This window comes from Delphinus delphis, chromosome 1 (genome assembly GCF_949987515.2).
Source record: "Delphinus delphis chromosome 1, mDelDel1.2, whole genome shotgun sequence".
Classification (NCBI taxonomy): Eukaryota; Metazoa; Chordata; class Mammalia; order Artiodactyla; family Delphinidae; genus Delphinus; species Delphinus delphis.
In genome coordinates, this window is record NC_082683.1 from 32,603,951 (window position 1) to 32,609,950 (window position 6,000).

Consider the following 6,000-nt stretch of genomic DNA (forward strand, 5'->3'; position numbering starts at 1 on the left):
GCAGCTCATGCAGCTCCATATCAAAAAAACAAACAACCCAATCCAAAAATGGGCAGAAGACCTAAATAGACATTTCTCCAAAGAAGATATACAGATTGCCAACAAACACGTGAAAGGATGCTCAACATCACTAATCATTAGAGAAATGCAAATCAAAACTACAATGAGATATCACCTCACACCAGTCAGAATGGCCATCATCAAAAAATCTACAAACAATAAATGCTGGAGATGGTGTGGAGAAAAGGAACCCTCTCGCACTGTTGGTGGGAATGTAAATTGATACAGCCACTAGGGAGAACAGTATGGAGGTTCCTTAAAAAACTAAAAACAGAACTACCATATGAACCAGCAATCCTACTACTGGGCATATACACTGAGAAAACCATAATTCAAAAAGAGTCATGTACCACAATGTTCATTGCAGCTCTATTTAGCCAGGACATGGAAGCAACCTAAGTGTCCATTGACAGATGAATGGATAAAGAAGATGTGGTACATATATAAAATGGAATATTAGCCATAAAAAGAAACGAAATTGAGTTATTTGTAGTGAGGTGGATGGACCTAGAGACTGTCATGCAGAGTGAAGTAAGTCAGAAAGAGAAAAACAAATACCATATGCTAACACATATATAAGGAATCTAAAAAAAAAGATGGTTCTGAAGAATGTAGGGGCAGGACAGGAATAAAGACGCAGACGTAGAGAATGGACCTGAGGACACAGGGAGTGGGAAGGGTAAGCTAGGACGAAGTGAGAAAGTGGCATGGACATATATACACTACCAAATGTAAAATAGATAGCTAGTGGGAAGCAGCCGCATAGCACGGGGAGATCAGTTCGGTGCTTTGTGACCACCTAGAAGGGTGGATAGGGAGGGTGGGAGGGAGGCAGATGCAAGAGGGAGGAGATATGGGGATATATGTATATGTATAGCTGATTCACTTTGTTATAAAGCAGAAACTAACACACCATTGTAAAAAAAAATTTCCTTGTTCAAATTACTGTGTAGTTTCTATATTTTGATTGACCCCTGACAGATGCATTAGACATTTGTATTGTTTCCAATTTGGGGCTATTATGAATAAAGCTGCCATGAGCATTTTTGTCTTTGGCTGGACATAGGCCTTCATTTTTCCTGATAAACAGCTAGAAGTGGAGTTGCTGGGTCTTGGGGTAAGTGTATGAGAACTTGCCAAACAGTTTTCCAAGGTGATTAGACTCTTTTACATTTCCATCAAATTGGCAATTGTGTCTCTTCTTTCGTGACACATCTGTTTAAGTCTTTTGCCCATTTTTTCTTTGTCCTATTAAGTTGTCATCTTATTATGAGTCATAATGGTATCTTTCAGAGAGGAGAAATTTTAACTTTGATGAAATCCAATTTATCTTTTTATTTTTGGGCTAGTGCTTTTTTTTTTTTTTTTTTTTTTTTTTTGCGATACGCGGGCCTCTCACTGTTGCGGCCTCTCCCGCCGCAGAGCACAGGCTCCAGACGCACAGGCTCAACGGCCATGGCTCACAGGCCCAGCCGCTCCGCGGCATGTGGGATCCTCCCGGACCGGAGCACGAACCCGTGTCCCCTGCATCGGCAGGCGACTCTCAACCACTGCGCCACCAGGGAAGCCCTCCTTGCCATTTTTGACATTGTAAATCACTATTCTGTAATCTGGTTATTCACTTCTGTCCATAATGCCATTCATTAAATAGAAATCCTTACTTTTAATGTAATCACATTACACAGTTTGTAATGTATGATTTGTGCTTTTGAAATATTAAAAGTTCTTCCTTGTCCTTGGTTCACAAAACTATTTCTTTAAAAGTTTTCTTTTATTTATTTATGGCTGCACCTCTCAGCATGCAGGATCTTAGTTCCCTGACCAGGTATTGAACCCATACCCCCTGCATTGGGAACTTGGAGTCTTAACCACTGACCGCCAGGGAAGTCCCTACATTTTTCTCTTATTAACTTTACATTTTAGGGACTTCACTGGTGGTGCAGTGGATAGGACTCTGTGTTCCAAGGCAGAGGGCCCAGGTTCAATCCCTGGTCAGGGAACTAGATTCCACATGCATGCCGCAACTAAGAGTTCACATGCCACAAATGGGGAGCCCACGTGCCGCAACTAAGGAGCCACAAGCCGCCACCAAGGAACCCATGAGCCGCAACTAAGGAGCCTGCCTGCTGCAACTAAGACCCCGTGCAACCAAATAAATAAATATTAAAAAACAAACAAAAAACTTCTATGCCTTATCCCTTAAAAAAAAAACTTTACATTTACCTTTCAATCTTGGGTCTAAGATAAACTATCTAGGGCTTATCTTTGCATCTTGGTGTAGGAGAGTGTATGATCAGGCCACTCAAGATGGCTGTTCTCTCTCTCTTTTTTTTTTTTGGCCGCACTGCACGGCTTGGGGGATTTTAGTTCCCCTACCAGGGATTGAAACTGCGCCCTTGGCAGTGAAAGCGCAGAGTCCTAACCACTGGACCGCCAGGGAATTCCCTCAAGATGGCTGTTCTCTTGCTCTCTGTAAATCCCCTGCTCGACCAGTCCCTGTTCACTCAGGTGACTATCCAATCCACTTAATAGTAGGGCTTAATCAGTAACTGCCTACCTGCTTGTCCCTTGCTCCAGCCGCTGGTTTCCCTGGTAACTGATGAGCCAACCTGACATCAATTTCCCCTGTAAATGGTAGCCTCCCTCTTCCCTGAGTAGCGAAGTTTGCTGTCATGGCCTGCCTGCGTGCCTGCCATAGTGGGGTGTTGCTCCAGGACTTTTTGCTTCGGACGTGTAAGATTCCCCTCCAATAAGCTATTGATGTCTCTATCGCTGTCCCCAGGCTCTTCTTCCATCTCAAGGCTAAACAATTACAAGGCTTACAGGCCTGCGGGGCGTAGCCCAACAATTGGTAAACCAGTCAGGAAGCTGATGAAACCCGTGAGTGCCAGGATGTCCGGAGATAAGGGTGGGGAATGGAACATTGGTGGGGGGGGGTGGTGATCCTGGTGGCAGTCCACTAGCATGTGGGGCCCTGTGGCAGCTGACTACCACGAGAGATGTCTTTTTCTTCCATTATGTTGATGATATTCTGTTAACCTCAGAGTCTCTTTCCAGTTTAAAAGTAGCAGCCCCGTGCTTGTGACTCATCTGACTTCACAGGGATGGCTGGTGAATACAGACAAAACACAAGGACCTGGATTATCTACAAAATACAAGCATAACCCTGACCCACCACCCCTAAACAACTACAGACACAGGCTTTAGGGATATTAACTCAGGGACAGGCTTGTGAATTGGACGTGGCCAGTTACTCAGAAGAGTTTGGTAAAGGCCTGTGGCAACGGCAAAATAACGAGAGTACCCTTGGACTGCTGGTCCCAGCTGCGGAAGGGTGCAGAGCAACCGTATAGTGTGATGAGACAGCAGCTATGTTCAGTCTACAGCATGTTACAACAGGTGGAGCTGTGTGTGACATAAGGGATCCCCATGGACATCGATAGCAACCAAAGATCCCATTTTCCTGGGATCTTTGAAGTTCAGGAATGGGCCAATAAAAATGACATACACTAGCATTTCCACCTACCTTACAAGCCCACTGCTGCCAGGCTAATTGACTACTTAAAACAACAATTGAGACGGGATCCCTGCTCTCAACATGTGGACCAGGAGGCTAACTCAAGTCCTACGAACTTAACAACCCAGGAGCAATCATTCTAGTGCCCAAGCCGCGTTAACCCAGAGGGAACTAGTCAACACCATCTGAGTTCAACTGTTGACCACTGAAGGACTGAAGGACCATTGCCAACTGTTGGTCAGGACAATAACTGACCCAATCACTTTTGCCCTTATCACAGGATCTACCCATAGTGGGGGAATATGTTATAAAATGGCCCTGGGACTGGCAGGTAAGCCCCTGGTGGTTTGGGTTTGCTGCCCCGTGGGGAACAGGATTAGAAAGGGACTTACAGATTTCACCTGTCTTCTACCCAGCCCCACCTAAGACTACTAAGGTAATTAACCCAGGCCCCGTACTAGAGAAAGACATCATTATATTAACGCTATGGTTCGTTGTTATACCACCTCTCCAGTATTCGGCCCTGGCTATGGGGACAGAGGGTGGACAGGTGACATGGCAGGCCAGGACAAAAACCACAGGCAGGAGTGGTATTATCTCAGAATGCTGTTACTGCTTTGATTTTGCATGATGGTCATCATCTCCCATGGTGCCTGTTAAACATCTCACATTTCATCCTAGCCCGAGTGGAGGGAATCAGTTCACGGACTGGGTGACAACCCACGTAGGGGCAACTGAAGACTCTCACCTTCCTCCTGTCTTGCATGCCAAGTGCCTGGCTCCAAAATCGCCCACCTCTTGGCAAATCCCTTTTATTTTATGGCCACATGAAGCACCGCATGGCATGCGAGATCTTAGCTCCCCGACCAGGGATTGAACCTGTGTCCCTCTGCAGTGGAAGCACAGAGTCTTAACCACTGGACCACGAGGGAAGTCCTGCAAATCCCTGTTTTTGGTGTAGTAGGTATCTTACACCTGATACTCTCTAGCTGCTGCTGTATTGCATTTGTGGTATCTGGTTGCAGTGCACCTCTACATACCCAGGGATATCATGGAAGAGGGGTGGACCAAGATTGTAAGGGTTGTGCAGGGTATGTAGGGGTGGAGTGTATAGTCAGGCCACCCACGGCTGTTCTCTTGCTCTCTGTACATCCCCTTCTCAACCAGGACCTGCTTCACTCACATAACTATCCAATCCTCTTAATTATAGGGCTTAGTCAGTAACTGCCCACCTGCTTGCCTCCTGCCCCAGCCACTGGTTTCCCTGGTAACTGATGAGCCAACCTGACATCAATTCCCCCGTAAATGGTAGCCTCCGTCTCCTCCCAAGTAGCAAAGATTGCTGCCATGTCCTGCCTGTCATATACAGTGGGGTGTCACTCCAGGACCTTTTGTTTTGGACATGTAAGATCCCCTGTCCAATAAACTGTTGAGGCCTCTGGCACTGTCTCCAGGCTCTTCTTCCCTCTGAAGGCTAGGCAACTACAAGGCTTGAAAGTCTGTGGGGTGCAGCCCAACAGTAGGGATTTTTTTTTGTCCGGATAGTGAACCAGTTTTCCTAATACATATTTTAAACAATCCACTTTTCCCCATTGTTTTAAGGTGCCCCTCTTGTCATATGTTAATTTCCCAGGTATACACATGCCAATCTCGGAGTTTTCTCTTCTTTGAACAGAAGTTGATCCAACCATTCGTAGACTTATATTATTGCACATAAGTTGTAGAGTAAGTTTAGTTAACATACCAGCTGAAATTTTTAGATTATGTTGGACTTACAGATTAACTTGGAGAGTTAATATCTTTATATTAAACTGCCTTATCCAAGAATAGGGAATGTCTCTTCATTTATTCAGATAATCAACTCTTAGAGTTTGAAAATTCTCTCCATAGAGGTCTTACATATTCTTAAGTAATCATTACTTAATAATTTAAATTGCTTTTGTGGATAATATCTCATGTTTGCTGGTTATAGCTGTTACAGAAAAATGCAACTTATTTTCGTAGAGTGATCTTGTATCCAGCAACTTTGCTGAATGCTCTCATTAGTTCTAAAAATTTTTTCTTAATTAGGTAGAAATCAAATTACCTATACATGATAGCTTGATCCCTTTTTCAGTCCTTTGCCTCTTTTTTTGTCTTTGTGGCTTTGTACAGGATTCCTAGAACTATTTTAAATGGTAATAATGATAATGGGCCTCCTTGTATTGATCTTTTTTTCCCCCTAAATATGATATGCCTAGGTATAAGCTTATTGGTATTTATCCTAATTGATGTTCTCTGAGCTTCCTAGATCTATGGTTTGGTGTCACTAATTTTGGAAAATTCTTGGCCATTACAAATTGCAAATATTTCTGCTCCACTTTTTCTCCTTCTGGTATTCCCAATATGTACGTGGTACACTTTTTAGAAATCCCCAATAGTTC

General features: G+C 44.0%; 1 protein-coding gene across 1 annotated transcript in view; it reads left to right on the forward strand.

Annotated features, from left to right (window-relative positions):
• The window catches only part of LOC132430917 (zinc finger protein 239-like), a 48,678-nt gene extending 46,534 nt beyond the window's left edge, over window positions 1-2,144 (forward strand). The window contains exon 4 of the transcript XR_011246588.1: window positions 1,984-2,144. The gene's annotated coding sequence lies outside the window, so the exon portion shown is untranslated. The remainder of the gene's footprint in view (window positions 1-1,983) is intronic.
• Window positions 2,145-6,000: the final 3,856 nt, after the last annotated feature.